General features: G+C 42.4%; 1 protein-coding gene across 5 annotated transcripts in view; it reads left to right on the top strand.

Annotated features, from left to right (window-relative positions):
• Positions 1-24850, top strand: part of PRICKLE2 (prickle planar cell polarity protein 2) — a 347003-nt gene that overhangs the window by 313950 nt on the left and 8203 nt on the right. The gene's annotated exons all lie outside the window — the stretch shown is intronic.

Genomic DNA, 24850 nt, shown 5'->3' on the forward strand with positions numbered 1-24850 from the left:
TACAATCTTATCACTTGTGATGAAACAGATGAGACCAAATAGGCTCGCAATTTGGGGCAAATTCAGTGACTGGGACCAAGGCTCAGCCTTACAAATCTCAAGAGCCATCTCAGATTTGAGGCCTTTTACCACACTCAGCTTTGCTCTGGTTAACATGGAAAAGGGAGACAGTATCTCGTTGGAACTCCAACCTCAACCTCAACAGGTTTAGAGTGAATACTTCACACTTACTCTAAACAGTCAGCAGGCCTTCTCCATCTCTTGTAAGAGAGAATTAGATTGGGTACCCACTGGAAAGATGTAAGGCAGAGGCTAAAATACCCAGGCACTGGTTCTCAACTTTGGCTACACTTGGAGTTATCTGGGGAGCTTTAAAAAAATACTGATACCTAGACCCCACCCCTAAGATTCCAATTTAACTGGTCTGGTATTTGGCCTGGGTGAGGGACTGTTTTAAAATTGTCCAATAATTCTACCAGTCAGACAATATTGAGAACCATGGTATTAAGGCCAAACCAAAATTCTTCATCAGGTGCCTATGTTTCCAGCTTCTGGGATAATTTGTGGGTGGTTCTGCTCCTAGTGCCCTGGTTTGGTTCTGGGTGTACATGTGTGAGAGAGAATTAGCACTCATCCTAAGAGAAAGAGAGCTCATATATGAGCACACAAAATGCTCTCCTCTAGTAACCTTTGCCCTACCAAAATCTACCCAAAACACCTAGAAATTGCAGAGGTTGCAGCATTACATTGCCTCTCTCAAGAAGATCTTGAGAGTTAGATAGACCACTGTTCACTCTTGGCTCTGTCCATTACTGGCTCTGTGGCCATGGGCAAGTTATCTAAATTCTGAACCTGAATTTCCCCACCTATAAAAACTCTTTCATGGGATTAAATGAGAAAAACTTAACACAACACCTAGATCACAGTAAACACTCAAAAACATTTGCCATAATTATCACCAACAGAGATGTGGAATACTCTCAGGACATCCAGATGTTAATATTGTGATAGCTAAGGGCTGAAGTGGAAAAGTCAAGTGAACTACAATAAATGTCAACCACATTGATAGTGATTATCCCCATCTTGGAGATGAGTGAACAAAGGATCACAGAGTTTAAGGTCACACAGCTAATGAATGGATGAGTGAGGATTAGAGCAGTTTGCCAGTGTGTAGTTTGAACCACTACTCCACATTTCTCTCCATAAAATAAAAACTCTTGGCGACATCAGCCCTTAATCTTGGCTGGTAAAAGGGGCTTGACACAAAGCTCAAGTCTTTCTGATAGGAAGAGGTTCCCCAGAAAGGGATCAGCAGATAAAGCCAAAATGAGCTGACTGCCACAGACACCTCAAAAATCATCTTCCCTCCCTTTCATTGTTTGTTTCCTTTCCTCACACCTCTCCAGACCCTGTGGACCCCCCAGCAGCCAGGACACAGCCCTTGACTAATACATAAATCTGATTATACATTAAAGCCAAGTCTCAGCCCAAACAACCTCAGTAGCTGCCAGTGCAAGATTAAACTCCTAGGCTCAATGGGTCTCTCCTCTCCTTGTTCCTCCTGTCACTCCAGGTAGAAGCAAGATCTTCTGCAATTCTGCTTTCAACAGCCGTGGTTCAGACCAGTGTTTCTCAAGTCTTTTTTTTAATGCCCTCTTTTTAACTAAACATGAGACTCCCACCCCCCAACACTCCCGCATTTTTTATTCTTTGCATTCCCAATCTCTTGTCCAGAGACTATCGTCTTTTCATCCCCAAGGTACAAAGATCTACTGTCACACATAGAGCTAACAGCTATGAAGCCTTCCAACTGGAACACTGTGTTAACTACTAATATATTGTTATCTTGGTTAATCTTTACATTAATGCTGTGAAGCATATACATGATGTCATCTCCATTTTATAGATAAGAAAACCAAGACTGGGTGAGCATAAGTAACACGTTCAGGATCACAGACTAGCAAGTGATTAAACCAGGCATCTCAACACTTGAGTGTTGTATTTTTAACCATAATCCGATGGTTCTCAACCTGGGTGATTTTACCCCCCGATCCCTGCCCCAAGGGACATTTGACAATATCTGTAGACATTGTTGGTTGTCACAAGAGAGAATCGGATGCTGCTGGCTTGTGATCTGGTGGGTAGAGGCCAAGGATGCTGCTAAACATCCCACAATGCAATGCACAGGACAGCCTCCACAGCAAGGAATTATCCTGCCCCAAATATCAACAGTGTCGAGGTTAAAAAAAAAAAAAAAAATCCCTGCCATAACCCCAAACTACTAAGGTTTTGTTTGTTTCTTTGTTTGTTTGTTTGTTTGGTGGAGGGGAGAGGGAGGGGATATGTATTGTGAAAATAACACTTTTTTTTTCTTTTAAAATGTAATTATGGTATCATAACATTGCATATGCCTTTTTTTTTTTTTTTTTTTGAGACAGAGTCTTACAGTGTTGCCTGGGCTGGAGTACAATGGTGTGATCTTGGCTCACTACAACCTCTGCCTCCTGGGTTCACGTTATTCTCCTGCCTCAGCCTCCTGAGTAGCTGGGATTACAGGTGCATACCACCACACCTGGCTAATTTTTTGTATTTTTAGTAGAGACGGGGTTTCACTATGTTGGCCAGACTGGTCTCGAACTCCTGACCTTGTGATCCACCCGCTGTGGGCTCCCAAAGTGTTGGGATTACAGGCGTTAGCCACTGCACCTGGCCAAATATGCTTTTTAAATTGCTCATGCCCCTCCCCTTGCTCTACAGTTCTCTTCTAGGCAGGGAAGCATTAGCCATTCCACTCCCCACTTTGAGAATCCCTGGCTTTGGCTTTGGCAAAATTACTGCATCCTGTTAACAGCTAAAGTTGAATCTGTTTTCAGAAATTTCTTTTTGCTTGCAGAGACATTCAGTTGCTATGCTTTCCCAGCTCCAGTAATTCAGTTGTTCCAGGTGTGGAGAAAGTGATGGGTGCCTGTCACCCTCTGAATCCGCTGTGGGCACTCTTAGACCAGGCCAGCCCTTCCTTCCCACACTATGACCCCTCCTGCCACCTCTAATGCCCCCAACGCTGCCTCCTCTCCTTAAGCCTGGGAGCTCCTTCCATGGGAGCAACCCCCAACTGCTGCAAAGGGCAGTGAACAGAAGTGGAACTTTTTTTGATTATATAAAATATGAGGAAATCCTCTGGTTGCTTGACCTCAGCTGTTCAATAAATCTGCCCTGCTCAAACCCCACTCTCTTGTCAAGGGTTCTGGTTTAATCAGTGCCTGCTGCCCTCTTCCTGTAGAGGAAAACGTTCAAGATAGGCAGCTGAGTCTCTCTGATTGGGAGATCCAAAATCACAAAATGGGACCAAGAGAGAGAAAACCAAATCACAAAATGGGACCAAGTTTGCCTTTACAGGTTATCTTGAGCATCAGGGCCTAGCATAGCTCACCAAGCAGGAGGTGGCGCTGGAGGGCACCACCAGCCGTGGGCTGACGGCTCAGGTCCTCAAGAAGGGCTGAGGATGCCCTGAGATGGATGCTGGGTACAGTCTTGCTTTTGCACCTGGGAGGCAGAAGAGCTCCCCAGCTGAGACCTTAAGCCTTCAGTCAGGCTAACCAGGATTTGAATGTTCCCTGTGTGATCAGGGTAGCCCCCAACCTCTTTGAGCCTCAGATTCCTCTTTTGAAAAAACGAGAATAATGATACCTGCTCTTAGGGGGTTCATGAGAGTCAGATGAGGTTGGATATGTAAAATTGCCCAGCACCATGCCTTGCCCGTGGAAGATACTCACAATGGTACTTCTCATTAAATACCAATAGAGGAAAACTTACAGAGGACCAGCGTTGGCTGCAGGAGGAAGAGTCCCCATGGACAAAGTGGTAGTAACGGTAGTCATGGCATGAGTTATAGAGTGGTGACTACGGGATGGGGGTTCTCCCGAGAGCATTATGTTGCACATTATCTTATTGGGTATGGCTGGGCTTGTATTGCCTGGATGTTGTCCTCCATGAACTGCTCTTCTTATTCTTTTCCTGCCTTATTTTCTCTATATTTAACTCAGCACCATTTGACATAGTGTATATTTTACTTATTTGTTCTATTCATTGCCTGTCTCCCCTACTGGAATGAGTGCTCCTTAAGGGCAGGAACTTTATCTGATTTTATTTTGCTGCTGTTGCCCCAGCAGCTGGAGCACTGCCTGATGCATAGTAGGCATTTGATAAACCTGACAGATGAGTGGGCATTCACGAACTATTTGGGAATGAATGAGCCTCCATTTTACAGAGGACAAAACAGAGGCTTAGGTTAAGAAACCTGCCCACAAGGCCAGGCACGGTGCCTCACGCCTGTAATCTCAGCACTTTGGGAGGCCGAGGCCAGCAGATCATGATGTCAGGAGTTCGAGACCAGTCTGGCCAACGTGGTGAAACCTCGTCTCTACTAAAAATACAAAAATTAGCTGGGCGCAGTGGTACACGCCTGTAGTCCCAGCTACTCAAGAGGCTGAGGCAGGAGAATAGCTTTTACCTGGGAGGCGGAGGTTGCAGTGAGCCGAGATCATGCCACCACACTCCAGCCTGGGCAACAGAGCAAGACTCCGTCTAAAAAAAGAAAAATAAAAAGAAACCTGCCCACAGTCACATGACTAATGAGAGGCAGCCCGACTCCAGAGCCTTTAACCATCATGCAGTGTTGTTTGGTCAGTCTCGATGACCATTAAAACCAGCTGCAGAGGCAGTGGATCCTTTCTTTGGGTTTTGAGCTTTGAGGTAGAGGCGTGGGTTGAGATGGGATGGTTTAAGATGCCTGCAAGATCTAAAACTACCTGCTGTGGTTTCTCATACCTGCCGTGACTTCTAGATTTTCTGTTGTAAAACAGCTGTGAATAACTTAGCACAAGATTTGGGGAGGAATTTTTCTTTGCTGCATCTCTTAGTGTTTCAGAAATGATAAATATTGTTTATTTATCAATATAAATTATATGTTGTATGTGTGTGTGTTCTAACTGCTCCACTGACCCACTATTCCCCCATCTTTTTTTAAATTATAAATATAAATGCTAAACATTCTTGTCCCAGACTGTTTCAGCCCCAGAAAAAGCTTCAGATTCTCTTGGGAGATAGGCCAAGATGGAAAAGGGTAGGCCCCCCAATCTTTTCATGAAATTTTACTGTTTTCTCTAATTACAAGCAAAAATAGTTTAAAAAATTACAAACTACAGAAATATATAATGTATAAATTGAAATTGTCCATAATTACTCTCCCCCCATTGACTATTCCTTTGGTATTTGCTGTTAGGCATATGCTGACACGTATATAATTAAAAACAAAAAAAAAGACTCATGATAATGTTTTGCAATTTGTTTTTTCACTTAATATTATACAGGTTAGGTATCCCTTATCTGAAATGCTAGGGGCCAGAAGTATTTTGTATTTCAGATATTTTGTCAGATTTTGGAATACACGCATACCTCAGAGATATTGCAGGTTCAGTTCTAAAACACCTCAATAGAGCAGATATCACAATAAAGTGAGTCATGCAAATTTTTTGGTTTCCCAATGCATATAAAAGTTTTATTTACATTATATTAAGTGTGCAATACTATTCTGTCTAAAAAGTGTACATTAATTTAAAAATACCTTATTACTAGAAAGTGTTGATGATCCTCTGAGCTTTCAGTGAATAATGTTTTTGCTGGTGGAGAGCGTTGCCTCCATATTGATGGCTGCTGACTGATCAGGGTAGTGGTTGCTGAAGGTTGGCTTGGCTGTGGCAATTTCCAAAGATAAGACAACAATGAAGTTTGACACATTGATTGACTATTCCTTTCACAAAAGATTTCTCTGTAGTATGTGATGCTATTTGATAGCATTTTACCCACAGTAGAACTTATTTCAAAATTGGACTCAATCCTCTTCAACCCTGCCACTGCTTTATCCACTAAGTTTATGTAATATTCTACATCTTTTGTTGTCATTTCAACAATGTTCATAGCATCTTCACCAGGAGTAGAATCTATTTCAAGAAACCACTTTCTTTCCTCATCAATAAAAAGCAGCAGTTCATCCATTCAAGTTCAATCATGAGATGGCCCCAGTGCAGTCACATCTTCAGGGTCCACTCTTTTTTTTTTTTTTTTTTTTTTTTGAGACGGAGTCTCGCTCTGTCACCCTGGCTGGAGGGCAGTGGCACAATCTCGGCTCACTGCAAACTCCACCTCCCAGGTTCATGCCATTCTCCTGCCTCAGCCTCCCGTGTAGCTGGGACTACAGGCACCCGCCACCACGCCCAGCTAATTTTTTATATTTTTAGTAGAGACAGGGTTTCACCGTGTTAGCCAGGATGGTCTCAATCTCCTGACCTCGTGATCCACCTGCCTCAGGCTCCCAAAGTGCTGGGATTACAGGCATGAGCCACCGCACCCGGCCTCCACTCTTAATTCTAGTGTTCTTGCTATTTCCACTATACCTGCAATCTTGAACCCCTCAGAGTTATCCATGAGGGTTAGAATCAACTTCATCCAAACTCCTATTATTGCGTATATTTTAACCTCCTTTCATGAATCACAAATGTTCTTAATGGCATCTAGAATGGTGAATTCTTTCCGGAAGATTTTCAGTTTATTTTTCCCAGATCCATCAGAGGAATCACTATTGATGCAGCCTTATGAGATTTATTTCTTAATGAATAAGACTTGAAAGTTGAAATCATTCCTTGATCCATAGGCTAAAGAGGGATGCTGTGTTAGCAGGCATGAAAACAACATTCATATCCTTGTACATCTCCATCATACCTCTTGGGTGACCAGGTGTGTTGTCAATAAATGGTAACATTTTGAAATGAATTTTTTTTTTCTGAATAGTAGGTCTCAACAGTGGGCTTATAATATTCAGTAAACCATGCTATAAGCTTATTTGCTGCCATCCAGGCTTTGTTGTTCCATATATACAGCACAATCAGAGTGGACTTAGCATTATTATTAAGAGCCCTAAGATTTTTGAACTGGTCAATAAGCATTAGCTTCAACTGAAAGTCACCAGCTGCATTAGCCCCTAACTAAAGAGTCAGCCTGTCCTTTGAAGCTTTGAAGTCAGGCATTGAGTTCTCCTCTCTAGCTAGTAAGGTGCTAGATGGTATCTTCTCCACTGAAGACTGTTTCATCTACATTGAAAATCTGTTTAGTGTAGCTATCGTCATCAGTGATCTTATGTAGACCTTCTGGATAACTTGATGCAGTTTTTCCATTAGCACTTGCTGCTTCACCTTGCACTTTTATGTTATAGCGATGGCTTCTTTCCTTAAACCTCATGAACCAACCTCCGTTAGTTTCTAACTTTTCTTCTGCAATTTCCTCACCTCACTCTGCCTTCATAGACCTGAAGAGTTAGGGCCTTGTTCTGGATTAGGGTTTGACTTAAAGGAATATTGTGGCTGCTTTGTTCTTCTATCTAGCCCACTTAAACTTTCCCTGTGTCAGCAATAAGGCTAGGTCACTTTATTTTCATGCATGTGTTGGAGTATCCCTTTAAATTCCTTCAAGAACTTTTTATATGCATTCACAAGTTGGCTAAGTGGTGCAAGAGGCCTAGCTTTTGGCCTGTCTTGACTTTCAACATGTCTTCCTCACTAAGCTTAGTCATCTCCAGCTTTTGATCTAAAGTGAGAGGTGCACGACTCTTCCTTTCACTTGAACACTTAGAAGACGTTATAGGATTATTAATTGGCCTAATTTCAATATTGTTAGGTCTCAGGAAATAGGCCTGAGAACAGGGAAAAAGATGGGGGAATGGTGGGTCAGTGGAGCAGTTAGAACACACACACATACAACATTTAATGATATTATTTACCATTTTATATGGATGCAATTCATGATGCCCCAAAACAATTACAGTAGTAATATCAAAGATTACTGATCATAGATGACCATAATAGATATAATAGTAATGAAAAAGTTTGGAATATTGTGAGAATTACCACAACGTGACAGAGACACAAAGTGAGCACAGTCTGTTGGAAAAATGGTGCTGATAGTCTTTCCCAATGTAGGATTGCTATAAACCTTCAATTCATAAGCATCACGGTATCTGCAAGATGCAATAAAGTGACGCTCAATAAAACATGGTATCTATAATTGCATATTACTTACCAGCTAAGCATCACTAATCCAAAAATCCAAAACCCGAAATGCTCCAATGAGCATTTGAGTATCATATTGTCACCCAAAAGGTTTCAGATTTTGGAACATTTTGGATTTTCAGATCAGAGATACTCAACTTGTACCTTGTTCATCCTTCACTGTTGGTCCTTATAGCTCAAAGTCATCAGAAGTTGTGCTTTACTCCATTGTATCCTAATTATTTTAACCTACCTCTTCTTGTTGGATATTTTGATTTTTCCATAGCATAAATTCCTAGAAATAAGACTGTTGGATCAAGGAGTGTGCACATTATAAATTTATACAGATAATAGCAAATGGTCCTTCTAAAGGCTGGATCAGTTGCACTTCCATCAAAAGGGTAGGAGCTCTGAGTTGGGTGCTTGACAGAACCACAAATCCTGCTGAGAACAGGACCCACACAGCATTCCCAGAGTGTTCACACACCTGCTCTGATATTTTGGGGTTGTAAGTGCTCAAGCAGAGAACAGCTCTGATGGCCAAGAGTTGGAGGCAAACCAAGCAAAGTTCCTCCCTCTCTTCCAGGTCTCTAGCATCCTGTTGGATTTCTCAGGTGCCGACCATCTGAACAGTTTCCAGGGGAGCTGGGTCACCATCCACCCTGGCTGGGTTGGCACAGGGACCACATTTAGTGACAGGAGCAGGGAATAAAGTCATCAGTCTCCACCAGCCAGGATTTGGCGGGAGGAGTAACACAAATCGTCCTGGAAAGCCTATGTCTGACAGAGGCCCGGGGCTTTGGCAGGTCACAGAATCCTCACACCTTGCTTGGCAGTGACAAGGCAGAGTTACCTAACAGGCAGTTTTTCAGAGTCTGAATTCTAAGGTCACCCACAAGTGAGGGCAGCCAGTGCTGGGAAACCTGATCATTTGTTCACACCCACATGACTTCAAAGCAGTCATTTTTTGGATCTTTAAAGGCATCAAAAATCAACCGAAGAACTGGCTGAAAATGCAGATTCTTGGGCCCCACTCCCAGAAGTTCTGGTTCACTAGGTCTGGGACAGGACTGGGGAACTTGCCGGTGATTCTGTGATTCTGACACAGCAGTGGTTCCCAGATGACACCCTGAAGAGAGCCTTGGCTGTTGGGTTATGAATTTCTGGGGGCAAAGGGTGGGCTAGTGGGGACATCTACTTGAGACCTGGTGGCAGGTTTTGACTAATGACAGATGATGAGGTAGACAAATCTTGGGTTTAGGTTTCTCTTTCCCTCATTTATGTTCCTTTCTGTCAACAAACTACCCCCTGGTCATCTAGGAACCTCCTAAGTGTTTTCCATTCTGACTTCTCTGGCAGCATTCCATAGCTCTTCTTTCCCTCCCTTTTACCCCCTTTATGAAAACTTACTTTGCTAGATAACATTCCCTTTGCAAAGATACTCTGCAGATATTCCTCAACCGTAATCCACACTGATCTGATAATGGGTGGTATCTGGAATCAAAATCACAGACTCTCAGCTGGGAGGAGCTTGGAGCGTCTCTGCTAGAGGTTCAGAAGAAAGCCAAGGTTCAGAGGAGAGAAGTGATTTATTCAGGATCTCACTGGTATTTATGGCAGTGCGCTCTGCTTTCCGAGCCAGTCATTTTTTTCTGCTACCCTAGAAAGCACAGTTTATAGCAAATATACAACACATGGAACTTCACGAATGAAAATCAAAGATTTGACTAAGGTATAAGGGGAGTGGCCTGTCTGGCCAGCATGGGACTAGGGGGAGGCAAGAAACACCCTCCCCCATGGCTACATAATTTAAAGGGGTGCTAAAAAACTAGCCGTCAAGATAAGGAATATTTTAAGCATTAAAATTCATACAAAAAAAATTGTGACTAAGAAAAAAATACAATTTATAAATAAAGACAGGATCTGTTTTACTGATTTTTTTTTTTCTTTTGCCTTAGGCTCCAGTTTGGCTGAACACAGCCGAGTTACAGTAACTGAGACAGAAATTATAAGCAGATATGTTTGGATTTTAAAAGGAATCAATGTTGGTAAACCACTATTTCTCAAAACATATTTTTGAGTCAGGGTGGGGCTGGATAGAGAAGGGGTTCTGTTTCCAAAGTATGGAAAACAATGCATTTTCTATCTTCTTTCTGAAAATTCCTACTGCACTGAAGCCTGTTTTTGAGAAGTGCTATAGAAATTCCCAAACCTAATTGCTAACCCAATCGTTTTTTGCATAATCCAGAGAAGATAGTTTGGAAAGGCTTCCTTAGCTCATGAGCTGGACCGATATAAAGATTTGCAAGGTGGGAGGAAAGAGATTTGAGGGCCCTGGAGGACTCTCCAGGTACTCAGCTCCTACCAGGTAAGCAGCTGCTTATTCCATCTGTGCAGAGGGGGAGCCCAGCCAAACCCAGGTTGCCTCAGGAAGCCAGACGAAGGGCACAGGCTGGCTGAGACAGAAATTGGAGACCAAGAGCAGGAAAAGAAGTTTTCATGGCCCTGTTCAAGGTCTTTATGCTCTCCAAGAATCCAGTCCTGGCTTTGTTGTTTGTTGGCAGAGACAGGATAATGGGTTTGTGGCAGCTTCACTTTTGCTGAAAAGAGAAGTAGGACACAGCATAGTGCAAAGCCATGCTTTCTCTTCCTATTCCTGAGGTTCCCTAGCTGCCTGGCCAGAAGCCTGGGAGTGTGGCATGCTCAGGTACAGCCCCTGGTTGGTCTCTATGATATATGCCTTCCTGGATATGTTATGAGAAACAAGGGGAGCTAGGCTTTCTTTCCACATTCCTGAGATAAAGGAAAGCACCCCAGACCCTTTGCTGTTCCAAATGTGGTCTGTGGACCAGTATCTTCTGGAAGCTTGTCAGAGATTCAGAATCTCAGACTTAGTGGATTCAGATTTTCATTTTAAGAAGATCCCTGGGTGACTTGCATGCCTTCTGAAGCTTGAGAAGAGGTTGCCTTAGAGTCTGGAGACCTGGTTTGATTCTTGCCTCCATCACTGACTCCTACCCTCACCCATGACCTTGGGCAAGGTGCTCATCTTTTTTCTGTTTTCAGTTCCTCATCTGCCAAACGAAGGTCCATCTGCTGTCTTTCCAGATTTCCGGAAGCACCAATGCATTTTATACTCTTAAAAAGTATAAAGAGCTCTGTAAATGCAAGTTACTAATACAAGCAGTAATGATTATCTGAAAACTTAATTCTTACCTAAGACCTTTATTCCATAGCTTCTATTTTATTAGAAGTTGACTTTTTCTTATAATTTCAACTTTTATTTTAGATTCAGGGGGTACGTGTGCATGTTACCTGGGTGTAGTATGTGATGCTGAGGTTTGGGGTGTGATTCCTCCTGTCACCCAGGTACTGAGCATAGTACCCAATAGTTAGATTTTCAAACCCTGCTTCCTTCCCTCCTTCCCCTCTAGTAGCCCCCATGTCTCTTGTTGCCATCTTTACATCCATGAGTACCCAATGTTTACCTCCCAATTACAAGTGAGAACATGTGGTAATTCATTTTTTGTTCCCACCTTAATTCACTTGGGAAAATGGCCTCCAGCTGTATCGATGCTGCTACAAAGGACATGATCTCATACTTTTTTATGGCTGCATCATATTCCATGGTGTACATGCCCCACATTTTCTTTATCCAGTTCACCATTGATGAGCATCTAGGTTGATACCATGTCTTTGCTATTGTAAACAGTGCTGTGATGAACATATGAGTGCATGTGTCTTTTTGGCAGAATGTTTTATTTTCTTTTGGATATATACCCAGTAATGGGATTGCTGGGTCGAACGGTAGTTTGGTTTAAGTTCTTTGAGAAATCTCCAAGCTGCTTTTCGCAGTGGCTGAACTCACTTACATTTGCACCAATCGTACATAAGTGTTCTCTTTTCTCCACAGCCTCACCAGCATCTGTTGTTTTTTGACTTTTTAATAGTAGCCATTCTGACTGGTATGAGATAGTATCTCATTGTGCTTTTGACTTGCATTTTTGTGATGATTAGTGACATTGAGAATTTTTTCCTTTGTATTTTGGTAGCTTGTATGTGTTCTTTTGAGAAGTGTCTTTTCATGTTTTTTGCCCATTTCTTTAAACTTTTATTTTAAGTTCACAAAGTTACATGCAAACATTTGTCATGTAGGTAAACTTGTGTTATGCGGGTTTGTTGTACAGATTACTTCATCACCCAGCTATTAAGCCTAGTACCCATTAGTTATTTTTCATCATCTTCCTCCTCCTACCCTCCACCCTCCAGTAGATCCCAGTGTGTGTTGTTCCCCTCCATGTGTCCATGTGTTCTCATCATTTAGCTCTCACTTATAAGTAAGAACATGTAGTATTTGATTTCCTGTTTCTGCCTTAGTTTGCTAAGAATAATGGCCTCCAGCTCCATCCATGTCTCTGTAAGGGACATGATCTCATTCTTTTTTATGGCTGCATAGTATTCTATGGTGTATATGTACCACATTTTCTTTATCCAGTCTATCATTGATGGTTATGCAGATTGATTCCATGTCTTCGCTAGTGTGAATAGTGCTCAATAAACATAAACACCTGCATCTTTCTTTATAATAGAACAATTTTTATTTATTTGGATATATACCCAGTAATGGGGTTGCTGGGTTGAATGGTATTTCTGTTATTAGGTCTCTGAGGAATCGCCACACTGTCTTCCACAATGGTTGAACTAATTTACACCCTCACCAAGAGTGTACAAGCATTTCTTTTCCTCTGCAACCATAATCTGTATTTTTTTTTGCCTTTTCAATAATAGCCAGCATCAGTAATTTTTTGCCTTTTTAGTAATAGCCATTCTGATGGGTATGAGATAGTTATCTCATCGTGGTTTTGATTTGCACTTCTCTAATTATCAGTGATGTTGAGTTTTTTGCATGATTACTGGCCACATATATGTCTTCTTTTGAAAAGTATGTGTTCATGTTCTTTGCCCACTTTTTAATGGGGTGGTTTTGTTTTTTTCTTGCAAATTTGTTTAAGTTCCTTATAGATGTTGGATATTAGACCTTTGTGAGATGCTTAGTTTGCAGAAATTTTCTCCTTTTCTGTAGGTTGTCTGTTTACTCCATTGATAGTTTCTTTTTGCTGTGCAGATGCTCTTAGTTTAATTAGATCCCATTTGTCAATTTTTGCTTTTGTCACAATTGCTTTTGGTGTCTTCCTCATGAAATCTTTGCCCATGCCCATGTCCTGAATGATATTGCCTAGGTTTTCTTCAAGGTTTTTATAGTTTGGGTTTTTACATTTAAGTCCTTAATCCATCTTGAGTTAATGTTTGTGTAAGGAAGGGGTCCAGTTTCAGTTTTCAGCATATGGCTAGCCAGTTATCCCAGCACCATTTATTTAGCAGGCAATCCTTTCCCCATTACTTGTTTTTGTCAGGTTTGTCTAAGATCAGATAGTTATAGGTGTGTGGCCTTACTTCTGTGTTTTCTGTTCTGTTCCATTGGTCTATGTGGCTGTTTTTCTACCAGTACCATCCTGCTTTGGTTACTGTAGCCCTGTAATATAGTTTGAAGTTGGGGAGTGTGATGCCTTCAGCTTTGTTCTTTTTTTTTTGCTTAGGATTGTCTTGGCTATTTGGACTCTTTTTTGTTTCCATATGAATTTTCAAATAGTATTTTCTAGTTCTGTGAAGAATCTCAGTGGTAGTTTAATAGAAATAGCATTGAGTCTATAAATTACTTTGGGCAGTATGGCCATTTTCATGATGTTGATTCTTCCTGTCAATGAGCATGGAATGTGTTTTCACTTGTTTGTGTCATCTCTAATTTATTTGAACAGTGGTTTGAAGTTCTCCTTGTAGAGATCTTTCACCTCCCTAGTCAGCTGTATTCCTAGGTAATGTATTTTTTTTGTGGCAATTGTGAATGGGAGTTCATTCCCAATTTGGCTTTTGGCTTGACTGTTGTTGGTATATAGGAATGCTAGTGATTTTTGCACATTGATTTTTGATCCTGAGACTTTGCTGAGGTTGTTTATCAATTTAAGAAGCTTGTGGGCTGAGACTGTGGGATTTTTTAGATATAGGATCATGTCATCTGCAAACAGGGAGGATTTGACTTTCCCTCTTCCTATTTGGAGTGCCTTTTATTTCTTTCTCTTGCCTGATTGCCCTGGCCAGGACTTCTAATTTAATGTTTAATAGGAGTGGTGAGAGAGGGCATGCTTGTCTTATGCTGGTTTTCAGGGAATGCTCCCAGCTTTTGCCCATTCAGTATGGTGGTGGCTATGGGTTTGTCATGGATGGCTCTTATTATTTTGAGGTATGTTCGTTAAGTACCTAGTTTATTGAAAGTTTTTTACATGAAAAGATGTTGAATTTTATCAAAATCTTTTTCCACATCTATTGAGATAATCATATGGTTTTCATCTTTAGTTCTGTTTATGTGAGGCATCACATTTATTGATTTACATATGATGAACCAAACTTGTTCCCAAGGATAAATAAAGTCTACTTGATTGTGGTGGATAAGCTTTTTGATATGCTGCTGGATTCGATTTGCCAGTAATTTTTTAAGAATTTTTGCGTCAATGTTCATCAAGGATATTGGCCTGACTTTTTTTTGTTGTTGCTGTATCTCTACCAGGTTTAGGTATCAGGATGATGCTGGCCGCATAGAATAAGTTAGGGAGGAGTCACTCCTCCTCAGTGTTTTGGAATAGTTTCAGTAGGAATGATACCAGCTCTTCTTTGGACACCTGATAGAATTCAGCTGTGAATCCATCTGATCTTGGGCTTTTTGTGGTTGGTAGGCTATTTATTACTGCCTCAATTTCAGAGCTCATTATTGGTCTGTTCAGGGATTCAGTTTCTTCCTGGTTCAGTCTTGGAAGGGTGTATGTGTCCAGGAATTTACCCATTTCTCCTAGATTTTCTAGTTTATGTACATAGAGATGTTCATAATATTCTCTGATGGTTGTTTGTATTTCTGTAGGGTAAGTGATAATATCCTTCTTGTCATTTCTGATTGTGTTTATTTTAATCTTCTCTCTTTTCTTATTAGTTTAGCTAGTGGTCTATCTATTTTATTAATTTTTTCAAGAAAACCAGCTCCTGGATTCATTGATCTTTTGAATGGCTTTTTTGTGTCTCAGTCTCCTTCAGTTCAGCCCTAATTTTGATTATTTTGTGTCTTCTGCCAGCTTTGGGATTTCTTTGCACTTGATTCTCTAGTTCTTTTAGTTTTTATATTAAGTTGTTAACTTGAGAGCTTTCTAACTTTTTGATGTGAACATTTCAGTGCTATAAGTTTCCTGCTTAACACTGCCTTAGCTGCGTCCCAAAGATTCTGGTATGTTGTATCTTTGTTGTCATTACTTTCTAAGTACTTCTTCATTTCTGCCTTAATTTCATTATTTACCCAAAAGTCATTCAGCAGCAGGTTATCCAATTTCCATGTAATTGTATCTTTTGAGTGAATTTCTTAGTCTTGATTTCTAATTTGATTGTGCTGTGGTCTGAGAGATTGTTTGTTATGATTTCAGTTCTTTTGCATTTGATGAGGAGAATTTTACTTCTGATTATGTGATCTATTTTAGAATATATGCCATGTGGTGATGAGAAGAATGTGTATTCTGTTTTTTTGGGTGGAGAATTCTATAGATATCTATCAGGTCTGCTTGATCCAGAGCTGAGTTCAGGTCCTGAATATCTTTGTTAATTTTTTCTTGATGATCTGTCTAATATTGTCAGTGGGGCCATAAATTCTGCCACTATTATTGTGTGGGAGTCTAAATCTCTTTGAAGGTCTCTAAGAACTTGCTTTTTGAATCTGGGTGCTCCTATGTTGGAAACATATGTATTTAGGATAGTGAGATTTTCTTGCTGAATTGCACCCTTTACCATTACATAATGCCCTTCTTTGTCTTTTTTGATCTTTGTTGGCTTAAACTCTGTTTTGTCAGAAACTAGGATAGCAACTCCTGCTTTTTTCTGTTTTCCATTTGCTTGGTAGGTTTTTCTCCATCTCTTTATTTTGAGCCTGTGTGTGTTACTGCATGTGAGATGGGTCTCTTGAAGACAGCATACTAATGGGTCTTGGTTCTTCATCCAGCTTGCCACGCTGTGTCTTTTAATTGGGTCATTCAGCCCATTTACATTTAAGGTTAGTACTGATATGTGTAGATTTAATCCTGTCATCATTATGTTAGCTGGTTATTTTGCAAACTTGTTTATGTAGTTTCTTTATAGTGACACTGGTCTATGTACTTCAGTGTGTTTTTACAGAGGCTGGTAATGGTCTTTCCTTTACAAATTAAGTACTTCCTTGAGGAGCTCTTGTAAGGCAGGTCTATTGGGAACAAATTCCCTCAGCATTTGCTTGTCTGAAAAGGATCTTATTTCTCCTTTGCTTATGAATCTTAGTTTGGCCGGATATGAAATTCTGGGTTGGAATTTCTTTTCTTTAAGAATGTTGAATATTGGCCCCCATTCTTTTCTGGCTTACAGGGTTTCAGCTGAGAAGTCTGCTGTCAGTCTGATGGGCTTCCTTTTGTAGATGACCTGATCTTTCCCTCTAGCTGCCTTTAACATTTTTTTCTTTTATTTTGACCTCAGAAAATCTGATGATTATGTGTCTTAGGGATAATCTTCTTTTGAAGTATCTTATGAATGTTGGCCTCTCTAGCTAGGTTGGGGAAGTTCTCATGAATGATATCTTGAAGTATGTTTACTAAGTTGGTTTCATTCTCCCCATCTCTTTCAAGGACACCAATCAGTCATAGATTTGGTCCCTTTACATAATCCCATATTTCTCAAAGGTTTTGTTTATTCCTTCTCATTCTTTTTTTTTTCTAGTCTCGTCTGCCTGTCTTATTTCAAAAAGCCAATCTTCAAGCTCTGAGATTCTTTTCTCCACTTACTCTATTCTATTAATACTTGTGATTGTGTTGTGAAATTCTTGTAATGGGTTTTTTTTAGCTCTATAAGGTCAGTTATGTTTTTCTCTGTATTTGCTATTTTGTCTGTCAGCTCCTGCATTGTTTTATCATCATTTTTAGCTTCCTTGCATTGGGTTTCAGTGTACTGAGCTCAATGATCTTCATTCCTATCCATATTCTGAATTTCATTTCTGTCATTTTAGCTATCTTAGCCTCAGCCCAGTTATGAACCCTTGCTGGAAAGGTGATGTGGTTGTTTGAAGGAAAGAAGGCACTCTGCTTTTCATATTTTCAGCATTCTTGCCCTGATTCTTTCTCATATTTGTGGGCTTATCTACCTTCAATCTTTGAGGTTGCTGACCTTTGCATGGGTTTTTTTTTTTTCTTAATCCTATTTGATGACTTTGAGGGTTTGATTTTGGTATAAGATGGATTCAGCTGACTGGCTTCATTTTGTGGAGATTTTAGGGGGCCAACAACCAGCTCCCAACTCCTAGACTGTGCTTTTACTCTGGGGGACTCGTATTGGGCCTCAGCTTTGTTATCTGGCTCTGCAATGTTTGGAGTCCACTGCACTGGAGGTGCCAAGGTGTGGCAGCTGTAACAGAGTGCTAGCAGATGCAGGGGTGCCTACCTCCCTGTGGGTGTTCACCACAATGACAGAGGCAGCACAGATGGGTGGAGTGGGGGGCCCCTGCTGGAGATTATGTGTGTGGTTGTACTGGATGTGGTATTGGCTTGGGGCAGGGTGCTGGCTGGGGCAGGTTTGGGTGCCTTCTCTGTGCCCTGCAAGCAGGAGTGATCCCTGAGGGTGTGGGGGTATCTGCTGTTCTCTGTGCAGTATTAGTGTAAGGGCAGGGTGCTGGCAGGGGTGGGGCTTGCTGGCTTTATGCCCACCAAAGCTCCATCTGCAGTGGTGGCTAGGGGCTGGGTGGGTGCAGACTACACTCTAGTGTGCTGGCAGGGCAAGGAAAGCAAAACCTATCTGTGTGGACATGTGCCAGCAAAGTGATGTAGGGCATTGCCATGGGCCCTGGGGAAGCTGCAGTATGGGGAGGGAGCATGTGCATGGCTGTATAGGCCACACCTCACTGGATTTCTCCACCAGTCAGGCAAGTTTCACTGGCACAGAAGCTATGCTGTGGGCCCCCAAGGTACCCAAGACTGCCGTCTAAGCAGGTGTGGCCAGGCTGGGGCCCCAGAAGAGGCCAAAAGACTAAGGGGTGCTCAGGTCAGACCAGCCCCATCTGATGTGCAAGACCACCCTTCAGTGATCAGGTCCAACAATTCTCCTAGGGCTAAAGTCTCTTATGGGAGCAAGTTGAGTCTAGAGGGATGGCCACCCCTGGCCATGCTACACTACAGACACCCCCACAGCAAACCTTCTGGGCTCCACATCAGCTGGCTTGTTGCCCCAACACTTCTTAGCCCTCCCTGCCACCTCAAGTGTCCGTGGTGGTCAAGGGGTCCCTTCCTTCTAGGGTTCCCAAGGCCTGTGACAAGAGCAGGTTGCTCCTTGCCAGTTCAACTCATCCATTCCCCCTGAGCTGTTGTTGTTCAAAAGTGAGTCCTTCTGCAGGGTAGCCCATGCAGGGTTCCCAGCTTTCTGTGTCTTGCCTCCATCCATTCTCAGTGCCCTCCTTCTGAAGATCTGTTAAAAGCATGCCAGTCATCTCAGTCCCTCAGTGGGAGCTGTTCCTCTTGTCTCCATCTAGTTGGCAATCTTGCATTCTCCCCCTTTGCTCATTTTTTAATGGAGTTGTTTTTTGCTTATTCAGTTAAGTTCTTTATAGATTCTGTATATTAGGCCTTGTCAGATGTGTAGTTTGAAAATATTTCCTCCCATTCTGTGGGTTGTCTGTTTACTCTGTTGGTAGTTTATTTTGCTGTGCAGAAGCTCTTTAGTTTAATTAGGTCCCACTTGGAGATTAACTTTTTTTGAGAGCCCAAAACTTTGTCTCTCCTGTACCTACATCACTGTTGCATCCATTCATTGATTAATTCAGTTATCCTTCCATTTATTTATCCCCACCCTTTATTATCCTTTATACCATACACCCATCCATTTAAAAATTATTCCATCTTCTTGTCCATTGTACCCATATATCCATCTGTCAGGCAATCTAGTAATTGGGTCTATTGTACATGAGGTCATGAACTGCTGTCCCACAAATGGCACTTTATCAACCCCTACCTGTAGAGAAGGGAGATCTTGAGAAGCAAAGATCCCAAGCCTAAAAGAGTACACTGTATTTTGCCTCTTAAATCCATAAACCACTTTTATCCAAACATCTAACCCACCTCATCAAGTTGGCTGACACCAGTGGGAAATGCATATGTCTAATGGGGAAAGGAGGGGTGTGGACAGGCAGGTATAATAAATGTGTAAATTTGGCCAGGGGTAAGAGCATAGGTGATAAAGGTCCTGGTGTATCCCAACTTAAAAAGGCAAAAGGAAATTTAACCCTTGAGATTAAATAAAGCTTAGTGTGTTGGCCACCAGGTGGAACCATGTGTGCCAGCCATACAAGTCTAGTGTATGAGACATGCCGTTGAGGAAGTGTGTGTGTGTTGGGGTAGGGGATTGTGAGTTCTGCATATTTACCTTTTACATTGTCATGAGTGCATTCTTGCCTCTCAGTTATAATTTCTCATAAACATTATATAGCTGTATAACAAATAGAAATATGCAAAAATCACAAGTGACAACTCAGCGAATTATTACACTGATGGTACCATCTCCCAAGTCAAGCAATAGGCAGTGCCATTACCCTAGAAGCTCCCTCATGCCCCCTCCCAGCCGCTGCTCTTCCCTCCTCTCCAAAGTAAGCACTATTCTGACATCTAACAGCATAGATGATTTGGGGTGGATTTTAACTTTCTATAAATGGGATATACTATACATGTTATTTTATATCTGGTATCTTTTACTTTATTTATGAGATTCATCCATGTTGTTGCATGTAATTCATATTTATATAATAGAAAACTATACATTAATAAAAAGGATTTTTTTCATTGCAGCTGCTGGTTAGAAGCTGGGGAGTGTCACTGGATCTGTACTTCTCTCTGCCTCCTGCCCCCTCAAATCTCTGACTGCTAGCACTCTGGCCACATTCCTTTTACTTTTTGTATTCACAGTAATAAAAGGCAGGAGGTGGGAGAAGAGTTCTCAAGTAGCTTCTGTATGACCTTGGGCAAATCATCCGAACTCCCTTTTCCCACTTAGAAAGATTGTATAACAATGCCCAGCAATTTCATATATGACAACATGCGTAAAAATGCTTTAAAAGTGACAGATAAATATGGAGTAAAGGACAGTAAGAAGATTGAACATTTCATTGGTGTCCCCGCACCAGCACTGTTCTAAGTTCTTTGTGTTTTAACCCGTTTAATACCTTCTCCCATAGGTTGTATGATTATTCCCATTTCACAGATGAGGGAACTGAGCACAAAACAGTCCAGGCCTGCCTGAGAAGGCACAGCTTCAAGGGACAGAGCTGGAAGGTGAACTCCAAAGCCAATGCTTTCACTGGTCCCCTGTGCTGCCTCTCAGTTACTTTTTTAAATTTTGCCCACAGCACATGAAAGACACTTTGTTTTCTTTTTTTTTTTTTTTTTGATATGGAATCTCGCTGTCTCCCAGGCTGGAGTGCAGTGGCACGATCTCGGCTCACTGCAAGCTCCGCCTCCCGGGTTCATGCCATTCTCCTGCGTCAGCCTCCCGACACTTTCAAAACCCAGAGTGGCCTAGGAGGAACCTTTGTGTGGCTCCTGTTCACCTTCTGAGCCTCATTCCTGCTGCTGTCCTCCTTGCTCACAACGCTCCAGTGTCATCACCCTTCTGCTACATCTTAGAGCATGTGGCACCTTCTCTAGTACAAAATATTCTTGCTCCCTCTGCCTGGAACACTTTTCTCTGCCCTTGGCTGGGTGGGGTCCTTCTCATCCTTTAGGTCTCCCCATAGTCGTCACCAACACAGAGTTCTTTTCCAGCACTCAAAGTAGGTCCAGTCTTTATTCTCTGCCATAGCATCCCTTTATTTCCTTCCTAGTGATTATTATCTGTAATGGTCACCTTGTTATGCTGACTTGGTTATCTGTTTTTCCTGCACTAGGTCATATCCTTCTACGATGTCCTCTTAAAGGGCCTTGTTCACAGTTGTGCTCCCAGTGCCTGGCAATAGCAGGGCTTTGTCAAAGATCTTTGAAGCAACTCAGTGGGTCCCCAGGTTCTTGGCTGCCCACTCTCTACCACTTGGGAGCCATTTAGCTTTTGTCCTCGTGTAGTCAAGTGTTTCCCAAGTAAATACAGCATGGTCTGCTTGTTGACCCAGACTAATGGGTTCTAGAAAGCAGCATGGGGTCAGTGTAAACCCAGAGCAAACTCTGGCAAACAATCCTCAACTGGTCTGAATTTGTTATGCATCCTTTCAATTAGCAATATGCTTTGTGGCAATACAACCAGAATCCCCCATGGAGCTGAGTGGTAGTAGTTAAAACTGACTCCACATGATTCTGGAAGATGTCCCTTCCTGGTTTCCTCCTTCACTTTTACAAGTGGTATTAGTTAAAATTGACTCCATCTTTATTGGGGTCACTGATTTATCAGGAAGTTAATAGAATGAGCAAGTAATAAGGGATAGAAGGTAAGAAACTTCCAATCCACACTCAAGTTTTTATCTGACTTGTCCTTGTAACTGTACTGGGTCTGTCAGAGAAGTGATTCTAGTCCCATTATAATGCTTGTCACTCCCCAACCTCCAGTTCAAAGGCAAGTCCCTAGAATGAATGCTGCTAAAAAACAAAGTCGCTATTGTTGGGAAAACCAAGATCAGTCCAGGACCCTCTTTGGAAGCAGATGGTTGTAAAGAGGCTGTTATTTAGTTTGGGCTGAAACAACCCGTCCCTGAGAGGGAAGGCAGGCCAAGCCTGGGGGGTGGGAGTGTGAAGTAAGAAGTTATGCACACTCCCCTCCTCCCCAACCCCTGCCCCAGGGCTTGGCCTCCCCCTTCCCTTTCCCTTCCCCAGTGCAGCTGGCAGAGGAAATCGTTCTCTAGACTACCATTACTGCTCCTGGTAGCACCAGAGCAGATGGCAGATGTGTAACTGACTGCAAGCCAACTTGTGATCTGCTGATCACCTGAGACCTACTAGATAGGCCAGTGGCTGGAGTAAGGAAGTAAAAAAGATACATCAAAAACTCAGGATTTCAAAAGCTTCAAACCTGCCAGGAAAATTAGACAGCAAAGGCCTTAACTGGGGAGTTCTTGATACCCACTGAGAGAAAGGAATGTGAATTTTCTGAGAAGAGTTTAGAGAGAAAATAACTTTTAGAGTTCCCCAGTTTTGGGGACATACCACACCCAACCAGGCAGAGCCCTGATAATCCTTCTCTAGAAAGAAGGAGCGGCAACCCCCATTGTGATGAGGCTCCTGTCTGCAGGGTAGGGTGGAGCAGGTTCAACTCACTGCAACAATTGGGTGGACAGGAACAGAGCTCCCCTTGGGCTATAGTCAAGCAGCAGGTGGAGGACAGGATCTGTTAGAGCAGCGGTCCTCAGTTGGGGGCGATTTTGCCCTCCAGGGACATTTGGCACTGTTTGGAGACATTTCGGGGCTGTCACAACCAGAGGGATGTGCAATTGGCATCTAGTGGGTAGAGTCCAGAGATAATGCTGAACATCCTGAAGTGCACAGGACAGCCCACCAAACAAAGAATTATCCAGCCCGAAATGTCAGTAGTACTGAGGTTGGGAAACCCTGAATTAGAGTCTCTGAGAGTATGAGAGTCTTGTTTCCTGGAGTAGAGGCACCCTTGTGTTGCAAAGAAAATCATCCTTGAAACTCCCATCATCTTGGTGTTCCTTTAACTCTCATGAACATGGGAATCACCAGGGATCTTGTTCAAATGTGGATTTGAATTCTGCAAGTCTGGTGAGGGCCTGAGAGTCTGCAACCAGCTCCCAAGGGATGGCATTGTGGCTGGTCCACAGATCACACTTTCGAGTGCATTCATATTGTCCCAGTCTCCTCTTTCTGTCCCCACCCCCAGCCTTCTTTGTCATACTCTGTTTGAGCCATTCCGTGCCCTGTCACCAAGAAACATGTGGTGGCATTTAAGCTCCACTGCCCAGATGACAGTATCTCTCCAGCTGTTGCCAATTTGAAGTTCAGGGTGTTGATGAAATCGATTGACTTAGCTGGAAAAAGGATCCCAAGGGACCTGATCAAGCTACCACCACACATGCTTCAAACAAACAAATATGTACCTCGGGACACTTTTTGCATGGTCTGAGAGGCTTCAACTGTGTAGCGCCCATGACTACGGGGCTGTTCAGGCTTGCTGCAGCATACTAAACCAGAGGTTGACAACCTGTGTCTATAAAGGGCCAGAAAGTAAATATTTGAGGCCTTGCAGGTCATACAGTCTGTCACAACTCCCCAAATCTGGAAAGCAATCACCAACAACAGGCAAATGAATAGGTGTAGATGTGTTCGAAAACAAATTTATTTACAAAAACAGGCAGTAAGCTGGATTTGGCCCATTGCCACTGTAGTTTGCAAACCCCTGTTCTAAACAATTCCATTTTCTTCATGTTTCTATCTCAGCAAAAAAGAAAATAAAAATCATATAGGAAGGACCCTAATGAAAGGGAGCTACATCATCAATATGAGTTGTAAATGTCTGGAGGACATGGTTGAATAGATACTATTTCCTTTACCGCACAGAAATGTGAAATGTGAATACTTAAAAAAATTATTTTTTGAAAGGCTCTGGAGTGCAGTGGCGTCATCATAGCTCACTGTAGCCGTGATCCTACTGCCTTAGCCCCCCGAGTAGCTGGGACTACAGGTGCACACCACTATGCCTGGCTAATTTTTTGTTTTTTGTTTTTTGTAGATAGGGGGTCTTAGTATGTTTCCAGGGCTGGTCTCCAACTCCTGGGCTCAGGAGCTCCTCCCACCTCAGCTTCCCAAAGTGCTGGGCTTATAGGAGTGAGCCACCATGCCTGGTAATGTATCTTTGAAGTTGGCAGAAACACAGCTCTCTGTCTTCTGGTGCAGAGTGGGATGAGACAGGACAATAAATAAGGAACAGAAAGATGTGCCTAAAGTCTGCCATTCAATCTTAGTCTTTTTCTTCTTTCTGGACTTGCATGCATACCTTTTGCCCCCAAAGACATGGGGGAGGGGAGCCAGCAAAGATTTTCTTTCTGTTCCATCAGACCTTGAGCATTCTTTGAAGAACATTGATTTTCTTGCAGACGCCAGTTTCTGTGAGACCTCTTATTTGTAGAGAGGGAAACATTACTCAGACAGAAATGCCAGTGTACCATAGAATGCCCCAACTGCACCTTCATGTTGGCAGTTAAACCACGGAGAACCGCAGGCTGAATTGGATGCTGACCTCTCTTTGTAGAAGCACGGCCAAGGATCTTGTGGGAACCTGCACCCCTGCGGTGCGTGGACATTTGCGTAGCTCCCAGTCACACTGACCCTTGAGATGTGGATAAATCACTGCATTTAACTCTCTCATCACCCTGAGCACCTCTCATAAAGCCTGCATTATTTGGCAGGGAAAAACCCTCTCTGTTAATTAAGAAAACAGAGCTCTGCTTGAGAGGGAAATGACCTGATATCTGTGTCTCCTTGCCATCAGGTGGGATTCTTCTGCCAGATCCTCCAGAGGATGTGGGGGTACTGATACTGCCCTAGACTATGTGCTGCAGCCAGAGTTCTCTGGCAAATTTAGCTTGCAGCTCCCACCTCCCTATCACACATGTGCTTGAGCACACACACACAGACACACACACACCCCATGGCTTAAACAAC

The sequence above is a fragment of the Pongo pygmaeus genome, chromosome 2 (genome assembly GCF_028885625.2).
Source record: "Pongo pygmaeus isolate AG05252 chromosome 2, NHGRI_mPonPyg2-v2.0_pri, whole genome shotgun sequence".
Classification (NCBI taxonomy): domain Eukaryota; kingdom Metazoa; phylum Chordata; class Mammalia; order Primates; family Hominidae; genus Pongo; species Pongo pygmaeus.